The sequence below is a fragment of the Phascolarctos cinereus genome, unplaced genomic scaffold, assembly GCF_003287225.1.
Source record: "Phascolarctos cinereus isolate Bilbo 61053 unplaced genomic scaffold, phaCin_HiC Scaffold_726;HRSCAF=1367, whole genome shotgun sequence".
Lineage (NCBI taxonomy): Eukaryota > Metazoa > Chordata > Mammalia > Diprotodontia > Phascolarctidae > Phascolarctos > Phascolarctos cinereus.
The window spans coordinates 101,427,327-101,449,662 of record NW_027556098.1 but is presented as its reverse complement, the minus strand read 5'-3'; positions in this window follow the sequence as shown (position 1 = coordinate 101,449,662).

Sequence of the window (22,336 nt, the reverse complement as noted above, 5' to 3'; positions counted from 1 at the left end):
CTATTAACTCTTTTTTTCATGATTCTCTTGCATTACTCTCATTTCTTTTCCCAATTTTTCTTCAACTTCTCTAATTTGCTTTTAAAAACACTTTTAAAGGTCTTCCAGGAATTCTTTTTGGGCCTGAGACCAAATTGCATTTTTTTTGAGGCTTCACGTGTAGCCATCTTAACACTATTGTCCTCTTCTAAGTTTATGACTTGAATCTCCCTATCACCACAGTAACTTTCTATAGTCAAGCTTTTATTTTTTTTCTCTTTTTTCTGCCTTTTTTTGTGATTTGATGTTTTTAAGTGAGAGTTTGGCTCTGTTACCCAACACTTACTTGTGGCTCCAAGAAGCTATAGCATGCATAGTGGCCGCAACCCAGTAAAACTGTTTCAGCAGATGGGCTAAACCAGGTTGAGGGTAACCAGCAGGTCTTAAACCCATTGGTGAGTTAAGGGGTAACTACCCCAAGCATGTGAAGACTTTCCCTGTTGGATGGGCAGATGAGAATAATTTGTTTCAATGGCCATGAAGGCAGCTGAAGCAGGCACTGTGGAGCACTTTGAGCTTGGTGAGACATCAAAGATTTCAAAATCACTTACTGCATCCTGGGTCATCATCAGGCATCTTAACTTTTGTCTTGTCACCTGACTTCAATGGCTCTGGAAATACAAATAAAAGCCAAAAGGAAGAAAGTTACTGCCCTCTGGGAGTTTTTATTCTAGTTGAGGGAAACAACGTATAAGATGAGGAAGTACCCATGCAAGGGCATGGAGACTGGAGAGGAATAAAGGATTGAATATGGTTGGTCTTGGTACTTTCCTTAAAATGGAGATTCTAGGAGGAAATGTCCAATCACAAGAAGAGACCCCAAATGTGAAGTCATCTGCCAGGATGAGACAGCCTTGAAGAGAAAAATGAACTTTCAGAGTTTGAAAATGGCAAGGGCAGGGGGAAGCTAGGTGTGCAGTGGATAGAACATCGGCCCTGAAGTCAGGAGGACCTGAGTTCAAATTTGGCCTCAGACCAAATACTTGACACCAGCTGTGTGACCCTGGGCAAGTCACTTAATCCCAATTGCCTAAAACAAACAAACAAAACAAACAAACAAAAAAGCAAACAAAGAAAATGACAAAGGCAAAGGGAAGTTCTTGAGTGAGAAAACTGCTAGAGAAAAATGAAAACTTGAGGGATAACCAGTGGACAAACCTACTCTTCCATTGATATCCTTCAATGTGAGAAGAAAATGAGGGAGACCCCTGGCACCTTTGGTAGCATCTGCTGTGAAGAATTTATGGAACAAGGTAGACAAAGCTGAACAAATTAGGCAAAAATGGATGGAATGCAATATTTACTGTTGGAATGAATGTTCTAGCTGATGAGGTCATAGATTCATTTTTTGTATCTGGGTAACCCTAACTGAACATTTGATTTTTTTTTCTCCTCTACATTCTTTTTCACTTAGCCACTATTTTTGAACCAGAATTCTTGAAGCTTACAGCTTAGTGAAGACTGACATGCCAGAGTCAGTCTGTCAATCAGTCAGTCAACAAGCATTTATTAAAGGCTTACTATGTGCCAAGCACTGTGCTAAGTGCTGGGAATACAAAGAAAGGCATACAAAAATACCCAAAAAAAAAAGGATACAAGAAGGAAAGCAAACAAAAAATTCTTAGTTGAGTCATAAGTTAGGTTAGGGTGCGGCCTTTTGGCTGAGTCTAAGTTTTGCAGAATAAATCCTTTTGTTAAATGAATTTGTTTTGTGAAGTTTGGATCCATTCAGAGGGCTGCACTTGAGGACCTAGAGGGCCACATGTGGCCTGGAAGAAGTAGGTTCCCATCCCTGGGTTAGATAACACTTTTCCATTGAAATATCCAACTGTTTTTTCCCTAGTCTTTTTTCTAAGTATTTCTTATGCTACAGGTTTGTTCAAATCCATGTCCAACTCCAGCATTTCCCCTTCACAAACCATTCTCAGTAATTTTGTGCCTTCACTTTTTCTTATTGCCACTTTTTCCAGGATTGTCACTTATGTAATCATCCCTCCTCTTTTCTTGAAGGTCTTCAAGCCTTGCCTTGATGACCATTGTGGTAGGAAAAATACATTAAAGTCCTCCCCCATGCAGGTTAGATTGGTTTTTCCTTAAAAGATATTGGAATCATCTGTGTGAACTAATTGACTCAAATGATTAAATCTTGGATCTTTGATGGTGGCTTCCTAATGGTTTAAATACAAGAAAGCCAGTGCAGGAGGCAAAAGGAGTTCCTCATTTGGGCTTCTGGTCAGCAGACCAGCATGGTGAACACAAAGGCAGGGAAACTATGCTCTACAGAATCAATGCTATATCAATGGTCCTTGCTATAGCTAAGAGAATCTCCTTTTGTTAACTGTTAGATGGACTGTGTATTTCATTGTAATCTCAAGGCTGAACTAGCAGACCTGCATGAGTCACTCCTGTTCTACTACAATCATTTCTCAGGTATGCTGTAAAAGGAATCCTTTTCTCAGGAATGGACAGGCCTAGCTATTTGCTGAGATCATTTTCAATTTGGACATTCTATAGTTCTGTAACTTTTTTTCTCCCTTTATGATGTTCTCCACTCCCCCTACCCCCAACCAGCCACCATAGTTACCTTCATTTCCTATAGGATAATCAGATCTGAGTCATGGATTTGTAGTTAGAAGGGGATCTTATAAACCATTTAGTCCCATCAGATGAGGTTCCTAGAGGTTAAATGTCTTGTCATAAGTTAGACAGATAGTAAGTAGGAATAGATTCAGAATCCAAGTCCCCTGGCTCCATATTAAATACTCTACTACCCATACTGTTTTAAAATTAAAATTTATGCATTTTTATATTTTGAAAATTAAATCTCATAAATTTTTTAAAATTAAAATTTATATATTTTAATGTTTTAAAATTTAGATTTCATATAGTTTATATTTTTAAAATAAATTTTATATAATTTATCATTATTAATATTTCTAAAATTAAATTTATAGTTCATGTTTTTAAATGAACTTTTATTAATTTTAATATTTTAAAACTAAATTATGTATTTTCAAATTTAAATCTTATTTTATTTTTGGATACATATTCCCTTCCTCCCTACTCTACTCCCAACAATGAGAAAGAAAGTAAAACAAGACCCATTAGAAACATGTATCCATTATGTTCATTTTCTATGGTTTTGTAACCACATACATTCTGTAACCACATTATGGGACTGGAGTAATTATATACATTTCCTTATATGATTGCTCCAGAATCATGCAAGGCAGGTACCACAATTATTATCATTTCATTTTAATAATGAGGAAACTGCAGTCTAGCCAGGTAAAGTGATTTGCCCAAAGTCATACAACTAGTAAGCAGTGAAGGTGGGATTCAATACCAGGCCATGGGTTATAGAGATCCTGGACTTGAACTCAGGAGACTAACTTCAAATTCTTTGCTTTTCCAACTATACCATGAGGAAGCTTTGTGAGGGCAGGAACTCTTTTTGTCCTTCTTCTGTCCAGTGCTTAGCACATCTCTGACATATAATAAGCACTAAATGAATGCTTATTGACCAACTGATTGATGGAGGCTGGCCCAGTTCTTTCATAATTGTGTGTTTGGTTTTCTGTGCATCTGTACTTCATTCCACATCTGTCCTTCTCTCAGTCTACATGCTGAGAGGCCCAATTTACCAGTTGATTTTCACTTTTCCCTCTTATTGTGTTGTGCTTTTCTCCCTCTGTGCTTCTGTGAAATGAAAAATCCCAAGCTGTGCATTTTTTTTTTAATAAAAAGAATCACTGGATTAAGTCTGGCAAACTCTGAAGTCTGTTAAACTCAGTAAGGCCTACATTTTTAGTTTAGTAATTTGACAGTATTCTTCATAAGAACTAGAAAAAGGGGAAATAGGACATGAAGAAAGCATGATCTGAAGTAGATGCATATGTAGAATTAAAATGCCTTCAGATCATCTTTGGCTGCAGTATTTGTATGAAAGGCAAGAACAGACAGCAGCTATTGAAGCCACTGTGGATGATAAATGCCCTTTCCCAGGTTCCAGGGTTTGTCTCTGCATTCATCTCCAGAATATTTCTGATATCTCAACCAATATAGCTAACAACAGATGTGAAACAAAACAAAGAAACAAAAAACATAGATTTTTCACTCCAAATATTTTCTCAGCTCATGGTCCTATTCAATAACCAGTGGTACAAGGTCATCTGTTACAACAGCTTCTTATGATTTTTTTCCCCCTCTCTAATTTCCATAATTTAAAGGTAGCTAGCTGGTTGGCATAGTGGATTGGAGTGCTGGACTTAGAATCAGATGGACCCAAGTTCCAATCCCACCTTTGCTACTTATATTTGTGTCATTTCGGGCAAGTCATTTAACCTTATTTTCTCTTGCCTCATTTTCTCATTGGTAAAATGAAGTAATGTTAGCACCAACCTTAGTGTTGTGAGGATCAAAGGAGACAACATTTGCAAAGTACTTTGCAAATCTTAAACTTCTATGTAAAAGCTAAAAATTATTATTCTTATATTCTTATTATTTCACAAACTGTAGTATCCTCTCTGTGGCTGTAACGAAGAAATTCTCTGTGTAATTTAAGAGTGTGTCATATACCTCAAGGCATATGTGAAGGATGTTATTTCCCTGAACCTCATCTCTACTCATGACTGCCCAGCAAAGTGAAAGCCATAGTATAGCAAACCTCTTGAACAACTTTCGCAAGCAAGTTCCTAAAGGAGTTAGAAAAAAATCAACAGCACCCTGAGTATCTTTAAGGCATTGACTTTTTCTTTTGTTCTGATCCCAGAGATTTGTGGGTAATGAACAGCATATGAAAAGCTGAGAGTGTTTTCTCTATACCACAGTGGTTTGTTCTTTAATCCTGGATAAATGAAGGGGATACTTCAATAACAAATTTAATACTCCAAAGATTGGTGATTTCATTAGCAAAGGCTGGCCCTCTACCTACATGATTCCTATATGTCTCAGTAGACTATATGAGTTGTTATGGCCAAGAGGGGGAAAAAATCATTATCCTATGACCGTTCTTGTAATCAGCTTCTCTGAACTTAGCTAGATGGACTAACAGAGAATAGACATGCAAGTAAAGGATACAACCATAAAACACTCCTCATAATGCTTGGAGGTGAGAAAGTATCTCCCAGAAGGCTTTAGCCCTTAGTATGGTGATGTGATCAGGTAAGGACTCTGATTGATAAAGAAATTTTGCAAGGAAGAAGTTCCCAAAATATAATAATAGGTAAGAGAGGACAAGTAGCATAATCAGAAAAGAGAGGTAAAACACAAAATCAACAATGTCAATCAACAGTTATAAAGTGCCTACTATGTGCTAGAATTGTGCTACTAAGTGCTGGGGATACAATGAATTCCCAAACAATAAAAAGACACACTTTCAATCTAATGGGGGAGACATGGAAACAATAACATACAAATAAGCAATATACCTGATAAATAGGAAATGATCAACAGAGAGAAAGCATTAGAATTAAGAGGTAATGGGAGAGGCTTCCTGTAGAAGGTGGGGTTTTAGCTGGGACTTGAAGGAAGCCAGAGGAGCCAGGAAACAGAGATGAGAAGGGAGAGCATTCCAGGTAGAGAAGAAAATGCCTGGTGTTTAGAGATGGAGAAGCAGCAGGGAGGTAGTGTCACTGGATTCAAGAGTATATGGGGTTAGGGTATGAGATGTAAGGAGCCTGGAAAGGTGGGGATGCAGCAGATTATGAAGAACTTGGAACCAAACAGAATAGTTTGAATTTGATCCTGGAAATGATAGGAAGCCAATGGAGTTTTTCTGAGTAGAGGGTGACATGGTCAGACCTAAGCTTTAGGAAGATGACTTGGACAGCTGGATGGAGGATGGACTAGAATGGGGAGAGACTTGTGGCAGGTAGACCCACTAGCAGGTGATTGCAGTAGTACAAGCATGAAAAGATGAAGTACCAGGGAGATGGCAGTATCAGTTGAAGTTGGAAGGGGATAGTAGCCCTGAACCTCAATGCCATGTCTGGATAATGATCACTCTGGAGCCAAGGAGAGAGCTTTCAGCCTGTCTTGCCTGTCCACATTGAAAGAATATTTCCATGAGGCAGATAGAAGTTCATGCTACCTCTCTCTTAGCCTCTTTTCTTCACCCCCTCCCCCCTTGGACCTCTGGGTCTAAGTTTTTCCATCTATTAAATGAGAAGTTGGACTAGGACATTTCTAGAGTCTCCCATAACTCTCACATTTAACGAGTTTATGAGCCTAAGTACCATATAAAGAATGCGACCAGTTTTACTGCTTCATGTCATTCTCCCTAAATGGGCCATGACCATGGTAGGGCATGAAAGTAGTCTTTCTATTGCTTCCCAATTAAAGAGAATAAGGCAGTATTTGAGTTGGAATTCTATTGCTGGATCATTAAGACAAATGGATAGCCTACATATTCTAGTCTGTACTTTTACTAGCATCACTGTTTACAAGGTCATGGAGTACTTTAACTACACTTATCTCATTTGGTCTCCCAAACCAACCTGTGAGGCAGGAAATACAAGTGTGATTGATCTCATTTTAGAGATAAAGAAACTGAGGCTCAGAGCAATTAAGTGAGTGTCTCATAGCTTAAATCCAACAATCTTGTTCTTGCTTGCTAAATATAAATTATTGTTATTCTCTACCATAACACCATCCCATGCTTCACAGAACACTAAGAAATAGATTCTAGTGAATATTATGCCTCTTAGCAGGAAGAGATGCATTATTCTTGGTGACTTCCTTGTGAAGACTATGGAAGCAGTCATATGTCAATCTTCTGTATCTAGAATCGTGGAATTTAGAGCTGAGAGGTTCCTCAGTGTTTCGTCTGGTCCAACAGCTTCGTTAGGAAAACTGAGGCCCAGAGATGATAAGTGACTTGTCCAAGATCACACCGAGATAAAGAAGAGCTGGGGTTCTGGTCCAGATCCTTTAACTCCTAATGCAATGGTCCTTCCATTATACAACATTGCAATATCAAATGTCAGAGTGGGTTTTAGTGGTTTGAGGGCCAGACCAGAAAACATAGGTTCAAATCTAGCCTTAGACACTTACTAGCTGTGCAATCCTGGGTAATTCACTTAAACTTTCTGAGCCTCATTTTCCTTTTCTGTAAAATGGAGATGATAATAGTGGTACCCATATCAGGCAGTGTTGTGAGAATAAAATGAAATGAGGAAGGAAACACGCACGTACATGGTGACTGCTATGTGCTCAGCACTGTGCTAAGTGCTTTTATACCCAATAACCCTGAAAGATAGGTGTTCTGAATCTCATCTTACAGTTGAGAGAACCAAGGCAAACAAAGGTTAAGTGACTTGCCCAGGGTCACACAGCTAGTAAGTGACTGAGACTGGATTTGAATTAAAGTCTTCCTGACTCCAGGTCCAGCATTCTATTTACTGGACCACCTCAGTGCCTCAATGATGGCAAATTGCAAATCTTGAACCACCGTTGAATGTCAGCCATTATCTGTTTCTACTTTTAAGTCGCACTGCTTTCAATATTAAATCCTCGAATTCTGTGACAAGCAGATAATTTCAAATGCATTCAATTGAATCCAAGTGACTCTAAAGACAATTACATGAAATGACAATTTGAACTCTAATGTTTGATAGAAACACAACTCAGTATTACTTTATATGGGAGCCAGGACTGCCTTCCCCATCTCAGATGAGTCAGCTTCCTTTTAGAACATCACTTTCTGTGCTTTGCTTCTGGATTGAGGAAAATTACTAGGTTACCGCAGTCATTGCTAGTTCAGTCCTCAAAGCTGAAAAAGTACTCATTTAGCTGTTAACTGATGCTGTTAGCTTGCTCGGTTTGTAGCCAGGACAGGCATGTTAGGAATCAGAAGCATTATCATTAGTGTTTAAACTACAGGTGGGACACGGTGGAGAGGGGGGGAATTCTGGATCCCCCTTTGCACTTCACAGTCCAACAGAGGTCAACAGCATTCTTCATACCCAACCACACCCTCCTCCTAAATGAGAGGTGAATCAGAATCTGGTTCTGATTTCTTAGGTGTGTCAAGTGAAAGTGTTTAGGGGAGTATATGAGTGTTGGGGATGTATTCTTGCGTGATACTGATCCTCTGCCTGGGTACTTCTGAGGTCAGCAAGAAAAAAACCAAACAACCCTCCCCCCAAAAAAAAATAAGGCAAAACAAAATGCTTAGCTTTGGAGGTTTGAATTTAGTCCTCTGATAAATGACTTGCCCAAAGTTAAGAGCCAGAAGAGCAAGGGCTGTAATCCAATTCTTCTGACCATGAGCCCAGTGCTTTTTTTTTTTTTTGCCTATCATACTATCTCTCAGTTGTGGTTCTGTTGTTTCAATTGTTTCAATTCTTGGTGACCCCACTTGGGGTTTTCTTGGCAAAGATAATGGAGTGGTTTGCCATTTCCTTCTCCAGCTCATTTACAGATGAGGCAACTGAGGCAAACAGGGTTAGATGACTAGCCTAGCCTCACATAACTAGTAAGCATCTGAAGCCAGGGAATTGAACTCACGAAGATGAGTCTCCCTGACTCTGGGCCTGGCATTCTATCCACTGCCCCGCCTAGCTGCCCCAAATCTCTCAGTAATGAGGATGTATGGTATGAGAATACAGTGTAAGAAAATTCTAATTCAAACCCTCCTTCTGTTGTTTGTTAGACGTTTGGCCATGGACAAGTAACTCCAAGGTTCAGTTTCATCTGTAAAATGAAGAGAATAATATCTGTAATACCTACCCTCACATAATCGTTGCAAAAGTCACAGGGGATAATGTATGTAAAGTGTTTTGCAAACTTTAAAATACTACATAAGTATCAGTTAAAATATAATCTATTTTGTAAATCTGGGAACATGCAAATTTTACTTGTTTCTAGAGTCATTTCACCTGCTGTCGACTCAGACAGCCAGTAAGCATTCTGGAGACATACACACACTTATGTGTTATGACATAGATAAGGATATGAACTATGGATCCAGGCTCATGAGGGACTATTTCATGAGACACCAATAGGGAAGTTCCAGCAAGGAGGATAAGATCTAGAGCAGTGAAGACTTTTCCTTTCATTCTACTTGGTCTAAAAATTGATGTCAATCAGTCAATCAATAAACATTTATTAAATGCCACTATGTGCTGGCACTTTGCTAAGTGCTCGGGATTCAAAAGGAGGCAAAAGAGACTCCCTGACCTCAAGGAACTTACAATCACCTTAAGGGGGAGACAATATACAAGCAAATATGTACAAGCAAGCTATATACAGGATAAATAGAAAATAATTATCAGAGGAAAGGCACTAGAATTAAGAGTTGGAGAAGGTGTCCAGTAGAAGATGGGATTTTAGTTGGTCCTCAAAGGAAGACAGGGAAATCAGTAGTCAGAGTAGAAGAGGAAGAGTGTTTCAGGCAGGGGAGACAACCATAGAAAATGTCTAGAGCTGAGAGATGGAGTGTCTTGTTAGTTGAATAGCCAGGAGGACAGTGTCACTGCATTGTTGTGGTCAAGAAACAACTCTATTTGATTTAAAAACAAACTAAACTAAACAAAAAAACCCGAAACTCCTCTACTATTCCATTAATGCCAGTTCATGATTTCTTCCTGATTCTGGCTTAGAAGCACACCTACTGTTTGCAATTGAACCATCCCCTGTCTCTGCCGTTATCTTGAAATCCTCTTTCCTCTTCTCATGGTTCTTTTCTCCAGCAGCCATTTCTTGGTTCTTCCCCATAATGAGCCTTCCACTCACAACATTCTGGGTGAAATATATATATATATATATATATAGATATATATATGTATATATATATATATATATATGTATATATATATATATATATATATTTAAGTTTAAGAAAGAAGCCTTTATTCATTAAACACTTACTCTAACAGATTATCATATTACAAGGCAAAAAAAAAAAGATTACAGAAAGAGGGAGAGTGAAGGGAAGCAATAACTAAGGTTCTAGATCAATAATTCAACAAATCACAGACTGAATAACAGGGCCTAAGCTAAACAGGCCTACAAGACTGGACTAAAAAGCAAGACTCTTCCCTTCTGCCCCCAACACTTCCCCCCCAAAAGCACCAAGGAAGTCATGAACTCCCAAGTATTTGTTTTTCCCTCATGTCAACATAAAGAAAAAAGTAAAAACCAGGAACCCTTTGAAGGGATGACACAGAAATTAAGAGGATGAAAACCTTGATTTCTCAGAGTTCAATTGATTAAGTTATATATGTCATGACAGAAGTGATGTTGGTGGTGTTCACCAAAGCCTCAATGCCCTTCGTGTAAGCCACATTTAGAATAAGGAGAGGTGTGAGTTTTATGGCAAGCTCGCTGGAGACACAAGGAATGGACAGAAGGGGACATGGTGAGTGTGGGGCTGGTGTTTGAGGAAGAGGGAAAAGAAAAGATAAACACTTGAGAGGAGTTGATACTGAGGTGATCAAATACTATGAGGGAGGCTACCCAGAAGGAGAATTTAGCATTTTCTAAACTGACATTAATTAAATATCAGGCCAGGTTAATGCTGGCATAAGATCCAATATGGAGATCTGCCTATCAATAGATCCTCCACCAGACCGGAAATTTCAATCTGAGCCTCAGATAACTAATTTAGTTGATTTTGGCACCTCAGCACTGAATTTTTTGGCCAATTAAGCAATTTGGAAAGGTGAATTCATCACAAGTGGTCTGAGCAGATGCATCCAGGCCTTCCTAATTGCTTCTTACCTCTGGAGACCTAGATTCAGTGCCATCGAATTCTGTATTGCCATGCATCATGAGAAAGTGAGACTGTTGCATTGCCAATTAGTGCAGTTTGACCAATTCTAGAGATAGCCCTTCCATGTTAGATTTGAGAAATTGTGTGGGGAAAGCTCAAACTATCACTGCCTGCACTGTTTCTGCTTAACCTCTAGCAAAGATAATTAGGAAGCTGGATGGCTTGGTTTAGACTAGGCTGGTCACAACTTTTATGTGGCTGACAGAGATGTAGCTAATATGATAACAAATTTATTTGATCCACTCAAAGATGGATTATAGGATGTCAATAACAGTGATGCTCTACTCAGTTGACTTAGGTAGCATGTCCCCTGCCACTTGGACCCAAGCCAAGAATTTCCTTGAACTTATATCAAATGGAATCTTTCCTTTTTTTTTTTCCCCTACTGGCACCATGTGTAGCCTCTGTTTGAACATCTAACAAAGCAGTCTATTTTGTTATTGATCAGTTCTGATGATAATTCTTTACATTGAATCAAAATCAGCTTGCTGTAAACTTTTATTTATTCATCCTAGATCTGCCAATTGGAGCCCATGGCTTAATCAGCATAGCCAATCAGGAGGAAATATGGAGGATGTAACCTGTGACTTCACTGGCATGTCATGGTAGGACATAGTTAGAGAATGTATATTGCCATTAAAAAACAAACAAAAAACCCCTAAAATATTAAAGCCATTATAAAAACCCTAAAGATTTGGGAAAATGTTTAGTCAAATAGATAGCTCATTAACACTTTTTTATTCTTTTCTTTAAAAAAAATTTTAATTTCAGTTTCAAATGTTCTTTCTTCTCAATGGCCCCACTTGTTAAGAAGGCAAGAAATACAAAACCCAATATATATATATGAAGCTGTGAAAAACGTATTTCCACGTTACCCATGTGGAAAGGGAGGAACGAGAAAAATGAAATGAAAAAAATATATATGGGGGGCAGCTAGGTAGCACAGTGGATAGAGCTCTGGCCTTGGAGTCAGGAGGACCTGAGTTCAGATCCGGCCTCAGACACTTGACACTTGCTAGCTGTGTGACCCTGGGCCAAGTTGCTTAACCCTGATTGCCTCACCAAAATATAAACAAACAAACAAACAAATAAATAAATGTGTGTATATATATGTATATATATATGTGTGTGTGTGTGTGTGTGTGTGTGTGTGTGTGTGTGTGTGTGTGTGTGTGTGTGTGTGTATGTTTCAATCTGCACTCAGAGTTCTTTGATCCTTCTACTAAGCAGAAGACATCTCTGGTCTGAATCTCCACTGCTACCCCTATTTTCTTAACCAGTTTGACTAGTGTTTCTGAAGTACTTACTACATCTTCTGTAATAGTGGATATTGAAGGCAAAAACATAGTCCTGACCTCAGAAAGCTTGCTTTCTCCTGTTAACTTTTTCTGACACTCTATATGATCTTGGGCAAATTACTTAACCTCCCTGAGACTCAGTTTCCTCAAAAACTGATAAGCATTTATTAAGAAGCCATTATATGTCAGGCACTGTCCTAGCTGCTAGGAATATAAAAACTAAAGCAAAACAGTCCTTTGCCTTCAAGTAAAGGTGCTACAGTGTACAAAATGAAAATCTATGGGATAACTTTTATTTCACCCATCACAAAGGGTGCATAAAACCCCAAAGACTAGCAGGCATCCATGAAAAAATAGACCAAATATAAAATATCCCATTTGACTTCCCTTGGAAGGTAAAGATGCTTTACAAGACAGCTGAACCTCTGCCCTTCAAACAATTCCCAGCATTATCATAGAGTGTTGGTGAAGTCAAGATCTTCTGGTCCTTAATCTCATGAGCTTAGATCTCCAGCTGCATAGCAGCCTTTTGGTGTTCCTCAATATGTTGTAATGGAAATCTTTCATTGGCTAGTACGACAGAAAAGGAAAATGACAAACATTGGAGGAGATCTGGAAAAATTGGGATGCTGATGCACTGTTGGTGAAGGTGTGAATTGATCCAACCATCCTGGAGAGCGATTTGGAGTTAAGCCCAAAGGACTATAAAACTGTGCATGCCCTTTGATCCAGCAATACAACAGCTAGGTCTATAACCCAAAGAGATTTAAAAAGGGGGGGAGATTTATATATACAAAAATATTTATGGCAGCGCTTTTTGAGGGGATGCCCACCAATTGGGGAATGGCTGAACAAGTTCTGGCATATGATTGTGATGGAATACTACTGTACTACAAGAAATGATGAGCAGAATGGTTTCAGAAAAACCTGGAAAAACTTATGTGAACTGATGCAAAGTGAAGTGAGCAGAACCAGGAGAACATTATACACAGTAACATCAATATTGTACGATGATCAACTGTGGAAGACCTAGCTATTCTCAGCAATACCATGATCTAAGACAATTGGGAAGGATTTCTGATGAAAAATGCTATCCACCTCCAGAGAAAGAACTGATGGGGTCTGAATGGATGTATACTTTTTACTTTTTTACTATTATTATTATTATTAGGTCTATTTTTTCTTTTGCAACATGGCTAATACAGAAATGTGTTTTGTATAACTGCATACATATAATCTATGTAAAATGATTTTCTTTCTTAAGGAAGGGGAGAGGGAAAGGGAAAGAATTTAGACCTCAAATTTTTTTTAAAGGATATTAATAATTGTTTTTAAATGCTGTTGGAAAAAATAAAAATGTTTCCTAGAAAATCCTGTACCCAACTCTCTAATTCAGGAACTCTATTTCTGGAAATCTTAAATTCAGTCTCACCCAGGAGGTAAAGCTGGAAAACTAAATGGAAACATTCATTCTCAGGATCATGACTCTCTAACCTGTTCTTAGAGAAGGCAGAAAAGGAAATAGGGAGGGGGTATGAAGGGGAATAAGCATTTATATATCACCTACTATGTGCCCAGTACTCTAAGCACTTTTTACAAATATTATCTCATTTGATGCTCAGAACAATGCTTCAAGGTAGGTGCTATTATTATCTCCATTTTATAATTGAAGAAAATGAGGCAAACAGAGGTTAAGTGACTTGCCCAGGGTTATACAGCTAGTAAGCATCTGAGGCTGGATTTGAATTCAGTGCTCTATCCCCTATACCATCACCCGCTTTTCTAGGAACTCTAGGTCTTTCTAGGGCTCACTTGGGTAAGTACAGGTTTCATGTCATGTGTTGCTCCTCTAAGTCACCATCTTCTATTCCCAAGGGACAGAGGGGAGGGGGATGAGAAATCTCTTCTTCCTTTGCTTCTTGCTGCACCAGTCTGAAAAACCAATGGAAAGAATGTTCAGTCATGGCAAGTGAATGAGCATTTACTTATTACTCAATATGTGTCTGGGATTCTGTGGATACCAAGGAAGGCTGAAACAGTCTTTGCACATGAGGAGCTTAGCCTAATGGGGGGAGATAGAATACGGACACATAGGTACAAGCAAGATATGTACAGGGGATATTGAAAGGTATCAAATTGAGGAAGATAAACTTTTTCACAGTTCACTCTAAAGGACCACCCTCAACCACAACCAATTCTCATTTTCCAATCATTTCATAGGCAGCTTCAGTCACTAGGGACCAACCCAAGAATTTCCCTCTGTCATCTTAGCAAAGGGCTAGCACATAGTGATATCTCAATGGGAGATGCCCTTCAGGCAAAAGTCCATATATCACCACATTAAGCTGATTGTGGGAATTCATCAAATTGATCAGGTGATCCTTCAATAAGCTCCTCCCCTTCCCAATTTTAAAAAGAGTCAATTACGAGAATAAATAGAATTGGAAAGTTTTCACGGTAGCTCTTTAAAATTATCTTTTCAAAGTATCAAGGTCAAAATACTAGAAATTGAGCACTTAAGACCTCATTTCAAAAACATGGAATAGTTTAATTGCATGACAGGGGAACTTTGGTGGTCATCATACAAATAAGATTCAATGCAGGATAGTTCTTAAAATCTCTCCACTTAATGCTGTTTAATTCCCTACATGCTGCTGAGGATATAGATGTGGACTTTCAGAACAACCTGTAATTCGTAGTTCATCACTTTTTTATAGCTACTAAGATTGCTTTAACCTGATATGGGTTTTAATGTCAGCTACCATTTTTTTTAAAACGTAAAGGAGTTCTTGTGTAACATTAAGCCTCGGTAATATAATGCAAAGTGATATTCCTATGTCAAAATTATAATCTCTCTTTGCCAAACCCTCCATTTGGAATTATCTTACCCTTTAGCCACTGAGTACTTCCTTCTCCAATAGATCTCTCTCTTAATTGGGGAGCCAGAGAAAACTTGGTTCTTTCAACCAAAGGGACCTTTATTTTACATTCACATAGTTCTAAATTTGGACCTCACATCTTTTTCACTAAGAGGGCATTTCCCCCTCCTCAAATTCTATTTGTCTTTCGAGTTACAAGCATGTGTTGGCCCTTCTTGGAAGGTAAGATATTTCCAGGTTCTTCCCTCTAGAGCTACATGAATAAGCACAATCTCATTTCTACAGTATACTATGGAAGGATGGAAGGAAGCTCTTCAAACATTTGAGGAGAGTATTATGGCACCACTAAGTCTTTTCAAGGCCTAGATAACACTAAGTCTGGAGTCACAAAGACCAGAGTTCAAATGTGGCTTTAGACACTTACTGGCTGTATGATCCTGGGCAGGTAACTTACCCTGTTTGCCTCAATTTCTTCATCTGTAAAATGAGCTGAAGAAGAAAATGGCAAACCACTCCAGCATCTTTGCCAAGAAAATCCCAAATGGGTCTGAAAAAGTCAGACATGACTGAACCACAGCAACAACAAAGTCTTTTCAGCAAGATAAACACCCCCAGCTCATTTTAATCATTCCTTATTTTGAGTGGTCTTTATTTCCCTCATCATTTGAGTCTCCCTCCTCTGGACACCCTCCCATATGTCAATGTCCCTCTTAAAATATGGTGTAAAAAACCAAGCAAGCTATTACAGATATGGTCTGATAAATACCAAATATAATGAGAGTATCAGCTTTGTTCTGGATGAAGTCTGAGACTATATGGGTAAAGCAGAATGCTGTGGCTTATTAGGTCTGGCTTTCAAGTAAGGAAGACCTGGGTTCAAGTTCTGCCTCTGATGACATATTCAATCTGGGTGAACATGAGCAAGTAACCTGATCTCTCAGTGCTTCAGCCAACTCTCTAAGATATAAGTTATAAGCAAATTGCTGCTCTGCTTTTGGTAGAGGGAATTTCCATATTGGGGGTCCACCATACCAATGAAATCAAGCACAGACTTAAAAAAGTGCCATTAGCTCTTTCATAGCTATATCATACTTGTATTGAGTTTTTAATCTCTTAAAATACCTTGAACTATGATAGCAATCAATAAATCAATGAAGTATTTAGTAAACACCTACTAGATGTCAGGCATGGTGCTTTTGGCACTGGGGGTATTCTGTAAGGGATGAAATAATCCTTATTCACAAGGAGTTTACATTCTTAAGGGAGTTACAGGTAAATCTATTCTATTTATAAATAAACACAGCATAAATATAAAATGAATAAATGCAAATATATACATAAGTAGTTAAATAAAAAGTAATTTAGGAGGGAATCACAAACCCTATATTTCTCTACCATGTCCACATTTAAATACCATTCATTCCATTGATAAAGGCAGCTAGGTGGCTCAGTGCATAGAAAATAGGGCCTGGAGTCAAGAAGATTCCTGTTTTTGAGTTCAAATCTGGCCTCAGACATTTACTAGCTGTGCGACCCTGGGCAAATCACTCAATCCTTTTTGCTTGTTTCCTTATCTGTAAAATGAGCTGAAAAATGAAATGACAAACCACTGCAGTCTCTTTGTCAATAAAACCCCAAATGGGGTCATGAAGAGTTAGACACAATTGAAACGTCTAAACATCAAATATCACATCTTTCCATTCATGATTTTATAGGACAAAATAACTTATTCTTCCACACAGGATGTGCTTGGGGTCTTTAGAAGGAGGATCAAGTAGGGTAGGAAGACTTGATGCTCTTGAAAAGTCTTCCATCTAGATCACAAACTTCATACAAATATATTGAACTTCATGTGCTGGGATTAGAGCTGTTAGATATTAATGAAAACCCCTATCTAAGCCCAGGGCAAACTAAACCTGGTCATAGGTCATCAAACTGGTCCTGGCCAAGTGCAGATCTTTCATTACAATTTCCATGTGGCAATACTTAGAGCAGAGTTTCTAATTGAGAAGGCAAACGTGAAAGGGACAGCAAGCAGTAGACTAAATGCATTCTTTTCATTGGCCTGTAATTAAAACCTTAAGAAATTGCTTATAAGAAGCAAGAGAAAGCTCTTTTGATTTGTGAATTTGTTTTCAGGACAAAGGCTGAGTGGGAGTGGGTTCAGTGGTATGCAGCAACATTCCAGCTATGAATCCAAGCCTTGTCCCATGGGACCTTAGCACGTGGGCATGGCTAGACTGCATGGATAAAAGCTGGTGGTGGTTAGAGGCATATCTGGTTGTAAACATGTAGTTGGTATCCATTGATGACACAGCATGAATATAAAGAGATTTAAATCCCATTCAACTATTTGGCTCCCACAATTTAATCCCTCCAGGAATTATCTCCCTAAAGGCACACTTTAACTCCAGGATTGGGTCTCTCAGAGGTGGCAGCTACCCTTAAGTTCAAAGCTAGTCTGTGTTTGTACTTCTAAAACTACAGCTTACAAACCCCCATCTATATATTTCCCTTTAATAGTCAGATAGTAGACACAATGAGGTCAAAACAAAAACATTTACTAAAATGGCATAGTAAAAACAGTAGCTATGAAACATCTTCTACATAAGAGTGAGGCACATTCTCTCACCATGCTACATCAGTGGCAAGAGTGCACAGTAACCTAGATTACGATGGTAATGAACACATGTGGCAAAATCATCTCATGCTTCCAGAAGTACAGGACCCCAGTGATCTTTCTCTTGTTGTGATATCCTCCTGCTACTCCTCCTGGGCACATCTTTGTTGGGATGACCACTTACCTGGGTTACCTAGATCTGCTTTTCTTTGCAGATCTTCTCCTGACTGTCAAGTCTAATTCTCTCTTGACTTCATAATTGTCTCTCTTCTCTGCTAGCTGGGGTCACACTCCTTCTAGATGCTGCTAGTGAATGTTTCTCTGACTCCCTGGTGTGTTTCTCCTATTGGGTGAGCAGAAACATGACAAAATGCAATGGGCAATGAAGAAGAGAGAGAAGAAAAAAAAATCTCTCCACTTCCAGCTGCCTTCTGGTACAAGGGGAAAGGCACATCTGGTTCTCCTCTGGATTGTCAAGGGTCGCCTTCCACAGTGCTCTCCTGCCTGGAGAGTATCAAGACAGAGCTTTTGATAAGCCACCCATGGCGTGGCCAATTTTCATCCAGACGATGTCAAGCTGTCCTCTAATTCCATTAGGAAAAATTCCTTCATACTTCATAAGGGTGTAATAGAACATAAAAATGACTTTGTACTTTAAAAAAACACACATAAACACCTGATTATTTCTATTACTACTTTCTTCTGTGATTTCATCAACTGATTTGGGGGGGGGGTGTCAATTTATTAGGTATGTCCTGACCAAATACCCTTCCTACATTAATAAATGTCCTTTGAGCTCAAAGAAGGAGAAGTGTTTGGGACTCTTGCAGGGATAGAAGCAGGACGGAATGTTGAAGATTATGGCAAATCAGGAAGAACTAATAGACCTGTTGTTGCTGGGCTGTGTCTGGCTCTCTGTGACCCTGTTTGGTGTTTTCTTGGCAAAGATACTGGAATGGTTTACCATTTCCTTCTCTAGCTCACTTTACAGCTGAGGAAACTGAGGCAAACAGGGTTAAGTGACTTGCCCAGAGTAACACAGCTAGTAGATATCTGAGGCTGGATTTGAACTAAGGTCTTCCTGACTCCAGGCATAGCACTCTATCCACTGTGCCACCTGGGTGCCTCACTAATAGACTTAGGTATCCTTTTTCTCCTCAACTAAGGTAAGTTGTAAGGAAACTCCCCAGGACACTTACCAAACAAGGCATTCTGTTCTCCATTTTAAGGAAAGTCCCCAGGCCAGTTACATCTTTACTCCTTTCTGGGGTCTGCGTTGTTCAGTGTTGCTTTTATCTCCTCATACAGCACATCTGGGACTGTGATGTGAGAGTATAAATGTGTTGGTGATATTGCAATGTTAGAGGAAATAAATTGTCAGAAAAAGCTTTACAGAGCTTTTCTAGGGTTATCTTATTCCTGGGATAACTCAAGCTAAACAGAATATTACTATAAATCAAAGGATTGTAAAGTGTGTCCTATAGGAAGGATGGGGCAGAGTAGAAGAGTTTCTTTGACTGTATATAAACTCAAGGATGAATTCTTTCTGCATTTTTATCATTTGGATAAAATATTGTTTATGTTAGATGTCTTGTTAGCCTAAGTGCTTGCAGAAGAGCTGAGGGACCTTTGTAGTGGGGAAGGGGAGGGGAAGAGAAAAAAGACACATGTAATGACATTCCCAGCATTTTCTTAGGTAAGACAACTAGCTGGAGGGAATCCTATTCCTTAAAAAACAAAACAAAACAAACCATACTCAGGTTTACATGATTCAGAGGGTACAGGTCAATTATAAATCTCCTATTGTGCAAATAGGGTTTAAGGAATTAGGAATTGGGTGCTCGGATTATATATGAGAAGGTAGCATGCTGCCCTGGAAAGAACACTGCTTCTGGAGTCAGAGGACCTTGGTACAAACCCTTCTTTTGATTCTACCTGTGTGACCTAGGGCAAGTCACTTAACCTCTTTGTGATTCAGTTTCCTTATCTGCAAAATGAGAAGATTGAATTTTATGGCTTCTGGGGCTCCTTCCAGCTCTCCATTCATTATTATGACTATATAAGCTGGAAAGACCTAGTCTGAAGATTTTAATGGAATGTTGTTCAATCTTTTCAGTCATGTTTGACTCTTTGTGACCCAGTTTGGGGTTTTCTTAGCAAAGATACTGGACTGGTTTGTCATTTCCTTCTCCAGCTCATTTTATAGATGAGGAAACTAAGGCAAACAAGGTTAAGTGAATTGTCCAGGGTCCCACACCAGATTTGAGATCAGGAAGATGAGTCTTCCTGACTCCAGGTTCAGCCCTCAATCCACTGTGCCACCTAGCTGAATACAAATACATTATAATTCAGCATAGTGAAGCATATGAGGTGATCAGATTAGTTAATACTTAAATTAATTCAGGTTATTCACTGGAAGGCCAAATACTGAAGGTGAAGCTTAAATACTTTGGCTATGTAATGAGAAGATGGGACTCATCAGTAAAGACCCTGATGTTGGGAAAGATTGAAGGCAAAAGGAAAAAGAGGATGGGAGAGGATGAGATGGATAGATAGTGTTATGGAAACAACTGTGAAACATGGACAGACTTCAAGAAATAGTGGAGGATAGAAGGGCCTGGCATGCTATGGTCTGTGGGGTCAGGAAGAGTAGGACACAGCTGAATGACTGAGCAACAAAGGAAGCATACCCACACCATCCCCAACGCACGTAGTTAGAATCATCCTTTTAAAAGCAAAAGTCTCCTTGACTGCAGAAGCCATATTTCATATCTCTTTGAACCCCCTACAAGAGTCATCTAATAAATATTTCTTGAGTTGAATATGTGTGTCTGGAGGGAAAAGGAAAACCTGGAGCCCTGACGTGGGTTGTGTTAAGTTGCTTCTCTCTCACTCATAGTGGTTCCACAGGTATTTTAACGACTATTTAAAGGTGACCACCTCTTATTCCCAATAATACCTAGAGCCCCAGGAAGCAACATGGTAAGAGATTTCAGAGGGTACTGGTTTATCTTGAATTGATCCTGAGACAGCAAATTTTCACAGCTCTGAGGACATCAAGGGACCTATATCAATAGAAATGCTGAAGGATGAGGAAGTAAGTAATATTCCTTACTATCCCTTCTTGGAATTTATTTCCCTGTGTCCTCTGTTGTGTTTATATATAATATATTATATAAAATATATAAATATATCATATAAGTACATACACACACACACACACACACACACACACATATATATATATATATATACACACACATAGCAGAGGACACAGGGAAATATATTCCAAGAAGGGATATATATGTATATGTATATCTATATATACATATGTGTATATGTGTGTATATATATGTATATATCTGTATAGATACACATATACACACAAACACAGCCATCGCTCAACATTGTGGGTTTCACATTTATAGTTTTGGTTATTCACAGGTTGGCCATTCATAATTAAATGGGAATTTTTGGAGATTTACGGCTTAATGAAGAAATATACGTATGAGAAGAAAAATAAAAAAAATTTTAGTAAATCGTAAAGCATGTGTATTATTATAATATATATTACATAGTATGCTGTATATTATTAATCTACTTAATAATTTGCTACCATAAGTCTATATTCAAAAATTTATTATAAACACTTAGATTTTGTTAAATATTCCAGTGCACTAAAGAACTACAGGCTACGCGATGTCTTTGGGAATGCCTGTTCTTTGTCTCTCCACCATCTAGACTGAGTCATGGGATTTTGTCCCTCAAGGATCACTGTACTTTTACTTTTTGCTCAGCAACAACGACAACAACAATGACGATGAAAAGGAAATCTGCGAAGCAGTTGCTGCAGCTATGCCAGCACGTAGTGTGCAAGATACTAACCAATTTCTCTCATACAGAAAGTACAACTTTTTATGGGTGCAATGTGTTGTTTTACTTGTTTTTTTGTGTTAAGCAAGTATGTTCAGAATTATTAAAAATAATGGTTTGGTTGGGACCTAGAGTTATTTGTGATTTTTCACATTTGTGGGGGTCCTGCACCCCTAATGCCTGGAAATGTCAAGGGACGACTGTGTGTATATTTATATGTGTTATGTATGTATGTGCATATGTATATATATATATATACATATACACACACAATACATACACATATATTAGATATAACATGTGAAATAAATTGTGTGGTGCATATACATATGTTCTATGTACACACACACACACACACACACACACACACACAGAGTTGTTCTCTCTCCCATTAGAGTGTAAGTTCCTTAAGCATAGGGATTGTTTCATCCTTTGTACTTGTGTCTCCAGTTCCTAGCCTGGTGCCTGGCACATAGCAGACATTTAATAAACGTTTATTGATTGATTGTTAGGCATTAAAAATATCAGCTGTATCTGGGCAAACTAGTATGATGCTTTCTGGGTGAAATTGGTGTGGGAGAAGGGGAGAGTACAGAAGGCTAGGGAATAGAATGGAGGTCAGAGGTCTGAGGTCAGTAATTTCCATGACTGCACTGGGTTTTTGGGATCCTACCCATCAGGCTTCACTAGAGAGCTTCACACACAGATCCTGACAGTCCAGACCCAGGAACTATGGCCTTGAGCCCCAAGCTATGCTGTTTTCACATCCTTCCTTCAATGAGTCAGTCCTCCTCCTCCCCCCTTAAACCATATCACTCCAAACAAAAGGAACATGAAGTCTCTGTGTCAACAG